Below are 12,493 nucleotides of genomic sequence, written 5' to 3' on the forward strand. Positions count from 1 at the left end.
ACGAACATGCGTGGTGTCGGCATCTGAGCCCTCTCATCGAAAACAATTGCGGGTCAGCTGGGCGCCCATTTTAAACAGAGGTAGGGCGTATAGGAAATATTGTATAAGATTTTAAGTGAGTGAGTTCCCAAATGGGTCCCATTGAGAGATAGCTGAGCCACCAAATTGTCTTCCTGAGAGACTTGGACAACCAGTTTTCTGGATCACTTAATAGCCATTTGGTCAAATAGTGCATGTGTGGCTGATTATTCATAAGAACCTGATAAATATACCTGTCCCACTAGGCTTAAGCCCACTGGATAGACAGAGCAAGAATGGATTCTGGTCCACAGAGAGTACATGAGCTGGCATGTGGTTAAGATACTCATGAAACTGAAGATAGCCAAAAAAAGCCTGCACCCCAAAAGACCTATGTGGTTCCTGAAAGAAAGACGAATACGTTTGCCGAAAAGTTGGCCAAGGCTTTCCTTGCCTGCAGACCCAAAGAACTGAATATAACCATCATGGATAATCGATGAAAAGTTAGGATTAGCTCCTAGGGTTATATAACGATTAAACCTGGAAATTTTACAACGGGTACAAATATGTGACCAGACCTTATCCAAGAGAGCAAGACTCTTAAATCTAGTGTGTTTGAAATACATAGTATCAATAATCCCTTGTGAGAGCTGATGAGCGTTCTGAGGATAAACAGAATCTGAGTGGAGGCCTGCCTGTTGCCTTAACCCATTCTGACTGAGCAGTGCAATGTAAACGAATAGAAGAAATAGAGCCAACGCGCTAGAAGACCACGCCACCCATATCACGAGGGAGCTGCAGATAATGAACTTCACATCAAAGGTTTTTTAGATTGCCTTATAAAATGTTGCAAGCTGGCTTCCACCTTCTTTAAAAATATATTTTTGGTAAAAATAGCGGGATTGCGCAAAACAGATACAAAAAGTGTGGTAGAATGATCATTTTAATTAAATTGCATCTACCTATTATCCCCAGGTGCGATCGGTCCCATTTCCTAAAGACCGCCAAAGGTTCTTGATACAATGTATCATAGTTAAGGCTTGCCATGCCCCTAGTAAAAAAGGTTATCTGAACCCCCGCTTTAACATAACGAGAATCCAGGGGCTCTAGCCTATGGCTTGGGATGACCTGAGATTTATCCGTGTTCATCTTATAAGCGCGTGACATCTGTCTGCGGTTATTTTGATATGAGGAAGGACCGTAGATGGTGAGGAAGTCAAGATACCAGCATCATCCCCATAGTAGTGCTGAACGCATTAGGCCTCAGTGAACGAATGCAATCTGCTGCTTTCAGCTTTTAAATGTACAATTCTAGATAAAGAGAAAACAGAGAAGGAGCCGGCAGCATCCCTGTCTGGTTCCTCGATGGATGCTCACTCTATCTGGCACACACCCCATAGTTTATTGCAATGAGCAGTAAAGAGATTTAACAGTAAAACGTAGTTTTTGCCCAGGCCAGTCTGATTCATAACTGCCCATATGAAATTCCAGGAGACCCTGTTGAATGCTTTTTCTGCGTCCAGCAGGATCATTGCAGCAGGTTCCATGGTTCTTTTGCAACCTACAAGGCAGAGATAGCAAGGTTACTGTGAGCCGAGGTACCCCGAGCAGGGATAAACCCATGCTGCACAGGGTCCACCAAGCAGTAAATGATAGACGACAGTCGATTGGCATCAGAGTTCATGAATGCGGTCGGTCGATACAAGCCGCGATTAAGGGGCTCCTTACCTTTTTTTAAAAACACTGCAATGTGCGCCTCTCCCCCAAGAAACTGGTACTGCAGAAAAAAAAACGAAATGTTGACTAATTCGACAAAATGCAGATTCATTGTATCAGAGGAGGCCTTGTAAAATTTGGTCAGGATAGAGTCTGGGCCAGACTCCTCACCAAAAATGAACTGAAATAAAGCTCTGCTGGTTCCCGCTATTATAATTGACGCCTCCAACGCAGCCCGCTGGGTGTCTGTCACAGCTGTCAAATTCACCTGCCACATACTCGGTTACCCCTGCAAGTGGAAGATGTGTGTCCTCCGCATATGGGCCCATATTTATACTCGGTGTGTGCTGAATTAGAGTATTATTTTTTTTACGCTAATTCAGCGCAAACCGAACTCCATATTTATACTTTGGCGCTAGAGACGTCTAGCGCCAAACTTATGGAATTTACGTCGTTTTCTGGAGGGGAAAACCTACCTTGCGTCAATGAGATGCAAGGCAGGCGTTCCCGTCCAGAAAAGGACGATATGGCCTTTTTGCAATATTTATACCCGGGCTAAAATCCAGCATGGGGGGATGAGGGCCTTAAATAATGGCGCTAAGCTTACTTAGCGCCATTATTTAACGCCTGGGTCTGGGCAGGCGTAAGGGGACCTGTAGGCAGATTTCCATGGTCAGAGACATGGAAATTGCCCACAGGTGCCCTTCCCTGGTGCCAGGGACACCCCCACCTCCACCAGGAGGACACCTAAGGATGGAGGACCCATCTCAGGTAAGTCCGGGTGAGTATATATATATTTTATTTCCCCAACACTGCTCAGGGCCCTGACTTGGGGCCCCCTGCATGGCACTGGCCTCATTCGTCCCCTGGGCATGACCATTTGGGTGGTGGGCATGGCTCCTGTCTTTGCTAAGACAGGAGTCATGTCCATGGGGCTTGTGCGCCACAAAATGGCGCTCCAATGCTTAGAGGCAATTCTTTTGCCTCTAAACAGTGTAGCGCCATAATTTGGTACACAAGCCCCGGTTCCCCCTACGCCTCCCCTGCCCTGTTAGCGTCCTTTCCAAGGACGCTAACATGGCCTTAGCGCCGGCTAGCGCAATTCCATAAATACAGCGCCAGGCTGGCATCTACAAATGGCGCGGGCCAGCTCGATACTTTTTGATCCAAACCTGCGTCAGCACGGGTTGGCGCCAAAAAGTATAAATGGGGGCCTAATGGGGTGTAGAATTCATGAAAAATGCTGCCTGATACTACCTGGCCCAAAGGCTTCCTTATACTGGTTAACATTCTTAGAGTGACGGTCTTGAAGCTGAAAGGCAAGTGCACGACCCATTTCCTCGCTATTCTTGAAGCAGGATGTCTGTCTATTCTGCCATATGTGATAAGCCCTATCCCAAATCCTCTTCCGAATCATCACCCGAATAGAAGTTAATTGTTCGAATATCTGCTCTGCATGACATACTACTGGATTAGCCAGGCAGTAAGTATTTTCTATTTCTAATTTCAAAAGCTCAGTACATAATGGAGACTCCAGATCTTATGCCCCGCAACCTCACTAAATTGAGAAACTAAGGGGCAGATTTATGGAAAGTGGCGCTGCATTGAGTGCAGCACTACTTTCCCTGCGCCCCTCAGCACCCCCCTACCGCCACCATGTGTGCGCTGTATTTAAAATACGGTGCACCATGGCGCAGGGTAGGGGGCAATTGTGTCATTTTGTAAGACACTATTGATGTACTCTGCAGGGGTAGCGCCAAAATATTGGCGCTACTCCTGCAGAGTACCGAGGGGTCCATTCTAAGTAATGGAAGCTCCCTTTTAATGCTTGCTCTTGGGCAGGCATTAAAAGTGCCGTAAAAAATGGTGCAAGGAAATCTCATAGATTTCCTTGCACCATTTTACTGTCTCCTCTAACGTGGGAACACCCCCTTTGCATACATTATACCTGACGCAGGCATAATGTAGTGCAAAGGGTTACAGAGTGGCACAATGCATGCATTGCTCCACTCTGTAAATGCTGCGCGGGGATTTTGACCTCGTTGGGCCACATTAACGTCAAAATAAATGATGATAATGTGGCACAAGGTGGCGCTATGGGCCTATAAATATGCCCCTCAGTGTCTACCCCGGATCATAGCTTTGGAAGCATCCTAGACAAGGATGGGTGAAGCTGACGTTTATTGAAAGCAAAGAATTCTTTTAAGGAGAAACCTATGACTTTAATAAAGGCCGTATCCTTAATAATTTAAGGTCAAATGCTTTTGAATGACCAGCATGAGGGTCCAGTTCCACATGTGGCAGAATCTTGCTTAAAAACAGCAAGAAAGTACTATGATCTGAAAGGATTCACGGGTGTCTCTTAATCCAGAGAGACGAGATGGTACTATGACTAGCTAATATCATATCAATCTATCACGTCATATCATGTGGGGCTGAATAAAATGAAAGACCTGGCTCTCGCCCACGACAAGCCTGCCGCACATCCTGAAAGGAGAATCCATAACCTGATTAAGAGCCGACGGTGAGTGGATCATCACTCTAGAAGCTACCTCACTCTCAGAAGCTGAATCCAAACCAGGCTCAAGTACCAAATTAAAATCCCCACTAATCATCCCACGACTCAGTTCCAAAAGAAGGAAATTAAAGATAGAGGGATTGTCCATGTTAGGTGCTTACAACCAACAAAAGGTAAATTGAAAATAAGCTTTCATTACTTGCAAAATAAACCAGCGGCCCCTTTGTTGGTTATGACATTACTGGTGGACCACTCGCTATTGCTAGCAAGTAGTACGACCCCCTAGTGATCCCCTACTATCAGCAGCTGCAAGTTTCCTATGACCCAAAGTCTCCACTTTCTTAACCTCCCCTGAGCTTAGATGGGTCTCCTGTAAGCGCACCAGCTGCGGTTTAAGCATAGTTAGCTCTTCCTTAGCACATCAGAGCTTGGCAGTTCCTCTCAAACCATTCACGTTCTAGCTGAGAATATGGATGCCCTGGCTTCCCCGACTACCATTCTCAGCCATCAAAAAGAGTTAGGGCCATATGTACAAACACTTTTTCCCATAGACACAGAATGGGTAAAAACCTTTGCTACATCTGGCCCTTAGATCTCTGTATATGAGAAAATATTTACCAACAATGATGGCTACTTCCCATTTTGAAACCTTTTCAACTCCCTGGTGAGTTCAGTTGGCCCAAATACAATGTACAAAGCCACCCCCCCAAATACCAGAAACCATTGCTTGTCCTACTTTCTTGAACAAAATAAGGATCTTCTTCCCACCTCCAAATCCCCCCCTCCCTAACACTGCCCTTATCAGGCATATAGTCACAAGAATGCATGGCAAATCGTTGATCCAAGAGCCATCACTTGAACAGCCCCAAGATCCCCATCACCGCATGAACAATGAAAATAGGAGGTGAAAAAAAAATATTGATATCAGCCCCTTTAGACTAAACATACATGTTACGTTTTGAGATAAAGTGATCATACAAAGATCACCCACAAAGCAAAAGGAGCAGTCAAAGAAGATCTGGGACCCATCCTCAATTTTCAGTTATGGACGCTGTGCCCTACATTTTCAGAAGGCCATTAGCCTCCAACACATCCTGCCTTAAATGCATTTGCCCCTGATAAGAACGTTTAAGCTTGGCTAGCTCCAAGACAGAGGCAGAGACCCCCAGATTGGATATTATGGGGGTGTAGATTTCATCAGACAGGATATCCGTCAGTTGTGAAGGAGTAACCCCTCTGCCAATATCTAAATTAGGCTCTGAGTCTACAAAAAAAAAACATCCCCACATGACTTGATAGGCTTACGTGGGCGAGCATGTTGGTAGATCAGATGGTGAAAAATATATTTGCCCACATGAATCAAGATTGCCCTTGGATATTGTGAGGCTCTCCCTTTGTTGGCTTTCGTAAAGGGAATTGATGCATCCTTTGCACAGGACTGTCAATGTCCCAGTCATTAAATTGCCGAAACACCTGTCTGAAAAGATTAACTATATACCCTCTGGCATTGTTGCCCTCCTGGACTTCGGGTATACCAAGCACCCGTAGACTCTGTGACGCGTGCAATTGTCCATATCCTCTAGCTTACATGCGATGCTTTTAAACTTTGCCTCGTGCTCCTCGACCAGACCCTGAAATTGTTATACTGTTGTCTGCAGTTGTGTCAAACGACTCCATCTCCTTCAGCCTGTACTGAAGTGAATCCATGTTTATTGACATTTTGCGTAAGACCACCTGCGTTTTAGGAGGTGCGCTTTTTTAAAGAACATACTTCTTATATTCCTCCCTATCAATCAGCAAAAGTTCAAAGACAGATGCCAGTGTAGGTGAAAGTGAAAGATCACTTTGGGTGGATTTGGAGTCTAATACCATTTCACAACCTGTTTCCAGATCAGATTCTTGTGTCACAGATGTGATGGATGCCGTATGGAAGACAACACTGCTTACCACTGCCTTGTGCAAGTCAGATTCTGCCCGGGGGACATTAGTAGGTGTGAGTTCTGTGCCATCCGAGTCCCAAAGATCATCTGAAACATTGCCCTCAAGCATACTTTCAATCGCAGCAGCATCTTTGCTAGGCGAGCTTTGATCAATAAAGCCCAGACTCCTCATCGGATGAATATTAGTAGCCTTTTCTTTTACTTGTTGTCCCCAAGGAATCATGAAAGCCCTTAATAGATACTGAGCTCACATGAGGGGTCTGAGAGGTAGAATTATTCCTAAGTGAGTCGAAATCAGGGCCAGAGCCATCATTTGAGACTGAACCACTCACCAGTGGCGTAACAAAGGCCCCTGCGGTGCAGGGGGGGCCAAGCTTCAGAGGGCCCCATCAGCACAGTACCCGGGCCTGAGAGTTCCTTACTGAGTCTGGATGGGGGCCCTCAATGTGCTGTGCAGGGGAGCCCTCCCCTCAAGTTTTGTTAACCCACTGCCCCTCAACGCCAGCCTCAGAGAAATCCTGGAGTGGAATAAAAACCCTTGCAAGCATCTTGTGAATCAAATGCCATGATACCAGTGCCAGATGTGCCAATGTCCGCACAAGGAAGAACAGAGTCACTAGGCGGACAGTCAAGGCAGGCACTGAAACTGATAGGGAGGCTCCTGCATCCCTCTGCTGCTGGATCCCAGGCCCAAATCCTTGGACAACCAACACCTTCCTCATGTCCTTATCCCAACATAACTGTGAGGGAGCACACAGCTGCCCGGTGCCCACCAGGCTATCATTTCGGCTGAGGTATGACAACAATTTTTTTATCGTAGTACTACAAAGGTACTCTTTTACATACTCTTCCTGGTCTCCCTATTAGTAAAAGTGCAAAGAGGGCACAGTCTTTCTATTTGTACTCATTGTGTACAATTATTCTCATTTTATTCCCATTTTAGATGTTTTAGGGCCTATTCACAAAGTCATGCCAGAGAACATAAAAGAGTGCTACTTTACACACTCTAAAGTAGGTTTGTGAAGAGGCCCCTTTGCTTTTAAGAACATATACATTTTGAATGTCTTCTGCACTACCTCTAGAGATCTCCTTGCCTGCTTGCACAGTGCTGCAAGTGATGCATGCAGATGTTTATGTTTCATTACATTACTAATGGATATTTTTATGGCAGGCAATAATTACTTTTGGTACTTCATAGTATGTAGTAATTGCTACCCGACTCAATAGTATTCATTCTCTTAAGTTTTGAAAACATGTAACTTTAATTAACCCTCTGTAAAAAACAACAACAAAGGCGAAACACTAGGATCCATTAAACTACGTTAGTTAGAGCCCTAAAGGTTACCTTAGGTTACATGTAGTGCTTTGAAGCAAGCATATCAATCTGCACAGCTTTTGTTCCATAGAGTTCTGTGGATGCCCAGGTGAGACTGCCTACTTGGGTGGTTTTTGGGGGCACATCTTGTCCCATCAGAAAACTACTGCAAAAAGTGATTCTTCTTAAGAAAGCCAAGTGCTGCCACCGCTGGAGTACGAACCTGTCCCTTGCAGCATGAAAAAGACAAGAGTTAAAGGTTTTTCTGGCCAATCACGAGTAGAAATGAAAATATATTTAGTAAAGGGGCAGGATTCAGTCTCCCAAAATTGCATAAAGAGTTGTCTCATAAAGAACAAATGCAGGCAATCCTTCACCCAAAGAAGCTATTGCAACAGACAAGTTATTGGAAGGATGAAAGATGCACTTCATGGAAAATCAGCAGTTGGGAGGATTAAACAAATGGCAGAAGTAACCATGACTGATGATGTGTCTAGTAAAGTGAGTGCAATTAAAAGTGGCAACATAAGGCAAAAGTAATAAAATGAGCAACAGCTCAACCCTAGGCCTGAAATCAAGTCACAGGTGTGGCAGTGATGATCAAACACTACTTTGCTATTGAGAAAGAATGCATGAAATGTGGCAGGAAAGACCTTTATGCCCAGATGTATAGTGCTGGAATCAAAGATCGGGTGACAGCAGTCGAAGACTTTAGAAAAGAGACAGGTCAGAGGCTGTTGAGTATCCAAAGTCCTGAGAAGGGCCAGGAGAAAGGGAAAAGACCCCAGGAACTTTTTTAGATAAAAAGGCCAGACGTAGCTCTGATGGTCTTGGTCTAATGCCAAAGTGATAAATCCAAAAACTTGTCAAGGAAGTAACATGGACATATTGGGACATAGGAGGGCAGGCATTAGATTTCAAGATTGGAAGGTAAAGGGGAAGGCGTATGTGGCCAAGAGTGGACCACCAATCTTAGGTTAGATTCACACGTGTAACTTGGACATTATCACAAACCCACAAGCCCTGAACAGTAATGGTGTCGGAAGATACTACTTTACATGAGATTTTTGCAACTGCCCAGAACGTTTTTGAAGAGAATCCCGGACAGTCAAAGGCTATGAGCATAAAATAAATTAAAGAAGAGGGCCTTGAGACACGAAGCAAGGAGGGTACCTGTGGTAATTAGGAGCCGAAGAGGAATTTAAACCAGATGGGCCAGGATAGTGTCTTTGAACCTGTGAAGGCCATTCAAAGATTCTACACAAAACTTTCCCAAACAACGTACATCTTGTATGGCTTCTTGAAGTCAAGTTTCATGCAAATCCCCAAGTGGGAGCCATGAAAAAGGGGGTCCAAAAAGTGGCATTTTCCATTTTAGTTGCCACAGGATTCTTTGCTCTTATGGAAAAAAACACAGCTCAATGGATTTACACCAAATTTGGCATGAAGGTAGAACTTTGCTCATGGATTGTCTTTTGTTGGTGTGGTGTAAATTAGTTCAGTAGATTTTGAGAAATTTGTATTTAAAAGGTCTTCAGGCTAGGCATTAATAGGTTACATTTTTGAGACATTTCAGCCATTAATTTGAAGATCCTCCATGGATTTGTGAAGAAGGTTTACAATTCTAGTTAAAAAAAATAAAGACACCCCATTGGGCTTGGGAGCTTTTTCTACCTTCTTGCACATGGAGTCATGAATCCAGCTGTGGATTGGCTCGCCATCACAGAAACATTTCTGTTGCAGCTGCCACTACCTAAAAGAGTGTACTGGGCACTGCTGTGGGAGAACAAATAGAACAAGCATTTGCAATGCAACGGGTCTCGCGTTTGCTCATGTTAGAGCTGATCGCGTTGTAAACTCCTAACCCGACTTTTCACCTATCGGGCAAAAGTGCATTTATGTACGTAACCCAAAAAAGTGAAATTAACTATGTAAAGCGCTCGACTTCTGCCAAGCGAGATCGCGCTCGTAAATTAGAGAAAAAGAAGTCCACGAGGCCGACGGAAAACAGCGAGCCTCGCATGTTTTCTGTACTTGGTCGCTGCGCTAGAGGAGGGCTAGCCACCGGAAAAGGCATGACGTATGCGTGCCTTCGACTAATGAAAGCAAGCAGATTTTATTAGGCAAGCCCACGAACCAATAAAAAACACTGACGTGAAGTTGACAGGGCTCCGAGCCCTTTTCTAAATACTAAAGCGTCTCGCTGCGATACGCATGCGCGAGCGCATGCAATGCAGGCTCGACCCTAAAAAGGGCACAAGTGTGCAGGGTGAACTACCCTTCCCACAAGCCCATGTAGGAGGGAGCCCCAAAAAAACTCTTCTAGTATTGAAATAAGTCTAAAAATTTACTTTATAGCAGGATTTGCAAATCTCATGTTGAATTTGTGGATACCGAACCTTGTCTTGGTCCCACAGATCCATCATAGAATTTGTGAATCCTTCACACAGTCAAAAAAACTAATGCTGTGCTAGTCCAATTGACACACATGGGGATTGCCCACTCATGCAGTGTTCACTGAACAGGATGGTAAGCAGCAAGGCCATGTAACTATCCCAGTTGTGCATGGCCAAAGGGCATGCACTCTGGACCATCTACAGAGACTTGGGTGCCAGGTCTGGCTGAAGGCCAACACTACTGGTGTTGGTTGCTTGCAGAGAGTTGTGCACAGGGGATGACCTGAGGGTAAACCATGCAGCCAAACCCCCACTTTCGGTGTTGGCCACCCACAATGAATTAAATGCATAGGCTGGCTGCAGGCCAGGCTCTGCATCCAATCCCATCCCATCCTTGGCCATACACAAAAGTGATTGGTGGTCTTTAGGGGGAGTGTTGCTGGGCTATGTCCTGTGACCAACCCAAGGGCTGTCCATAAGCAGAGTATTGGGCGGTCTGGCCCCTGGTCAAACTCTGCTGTGCACAGCCAAACTAGCTGATGTGGTTATTGGCTGCCAGTGGAAAGTTTGGCACAGGGTTTGGTTGGAGGGCAAGCTCTGCAGTGAACCCTGCTGGGCATGGCTGTCCTTGAAGGGTTGGGCTCAGTCAACTCTTGGATATTCTATATGATCAAAAACAACCCCAAGAATTCACTTAAGAAACTAAAGATGAAAGCTTTGTAATGGTTAGTGTTGGTTATTATACCTCAACATATGCTTAAACAAACCTGAAAATGTCACTAAAAGAAACACAGTTTAAAAAAACCGAAATTCTCAAGTTATGCTTAGAAGCACATCCAAACCATACCTCACACACCAAATACAATGCTTATACCCTTACAGTATTTATACCAATAAATAACAATACCAAAAGGTGAAATGTACTTTAAACAACACCACATAGTCCAACCAGGTAATGATACTACATTCATAGGCATCTCTGTCAAAGGGGTAAGGTTGTGTGATATATAATGTCATCTGTAACATTATTAACAGCATTTGCAATTTTCATCTGTTTCATTGAATCTGAGGCCAGGAGAATTGCATTGCTGTGCAAGTTATGGTTTGAATGGCTGTTGTGCGCGTTAGGGATTGTGCTCCTAACCATAACTTGCAAATGTTAGGTTTTTTTAAACTTTTGATTCATAACCATAACTACACCTTAACTGTGTTGGTAACGGATGATACCCAAAGTTAGAGGGGATGGAAGATCATTTGCACAGCATGATATCCTTCATTCATGGCTGCATTTGATATATACTGTTGTGTGCTATTTACTTACTATTTACTCATAATAGCAGCAGTGTAATGTAAAAAATTTTTGTAGCTATTTCAAGTATCAGCCGATTATATGATGAACATCAGCGTAGCTATAGGCATGATTATAGATAGTGACGGCAAAGTAGAACATCGACTGCGGAATGTGCTCATTGATCCAAACCCCATCTCAAGAGATTTTCTTGTGAAATTACAAGCTGAGTCCCCGGACACACAATCCTTCAGCCGTACCGTGTTTGCAAGTTTTCTCCTCAGTCCCTCCAGTACAGTCCTGGCTTTGCTCACTCACTTTCTGCACCCATAGCTTCTCCCATACTTTCTCCTTGGCCACTTCTGTGTCGTGTCTTGTGAGTATGTATGATGGAACCTTTCTAGATCCTGAAAGACTCCGTAGAGTGATGACGTAAGTTTCAGAACGTAATGAAGTCAATGCACATTTAGAATGTTGAGTTTACGGTTACACACTGAAGAATAAGGACATGTAATATGTAGCTCCGTGTGCGGTATATTCCTGGGTGGGAACCCTGGCTGGGGGAGACGCTGCACTCTGCACATGCATTTGGCTTTACCTTCGATCCTCGACTCACCTTTCATGCTCCCATCTCAGGCTTGCATAAGGATGTCGATAGAACTTTACAGCTCAAGGAGAATCTCTTCCCTTGTGAAGGAGGCCAAGCTACAGAGCATTAACTAAAATCCCAAATGCCTCGAGGTGGGCAGCAGTGGAACTGAAAGAGTGAGGAGAGAATAATGACACCTGACTTGCAGAATGTTGACAGAGTGGTTCACATGTATAGGAAACTGGTCAGGTGTGTGGTGGGTACCCAAGGTACTTACACCTTATAACAGGTCCAGCGATCCCCTCTTAGTGTAGTGTAGGCAGTGTCTAGAAGCCAGGCTCTCTAGAGGTAGCTGTGGATGAGCAGCCAAGGCTTATCTAGGAGACATGCAAAGCTCGTGCAATACCACTGCAGTCACACAGCACTTACACACATGAAAGAAAACACTCAGTTGTACAAAAATAAAGATACTTTATTTTTGGTCACGCAATACCACAAAATACTAGAAGGGCAGCCCTCCAATAGAAGGTAAGTAATACACTAATTATATACACTAGTAAACAGCAATAGGCATAGAAAATGTTAGAAAACAGTGCAAATGCCGTTAGACAATAGTGACCCTAGGGGGAGCCCAAACCATATACTAAAAAAATGGAATGCGAACACAGGATTCCCACCTAGGAAAGTGGAATGTGTAGAGGGGAGCTGGGAGT

Source organism: Pleurodeles waltl, chromosome 1_2 (assembly GCF_031143425.1).
Source record: "Pleurodeles waltl isolate 20211129_DDA chromosome 1_2, aPleWal1.hap1.20221129, whole genome shotgun sequence".
Classification (NCBI taxonomy): domain Eukaryota; kingdom Metazoa; phylum Chordata; class Amphibia; order Caudata; family Salamandridae; genus Pleurodeles; species Pleurodeles waltl.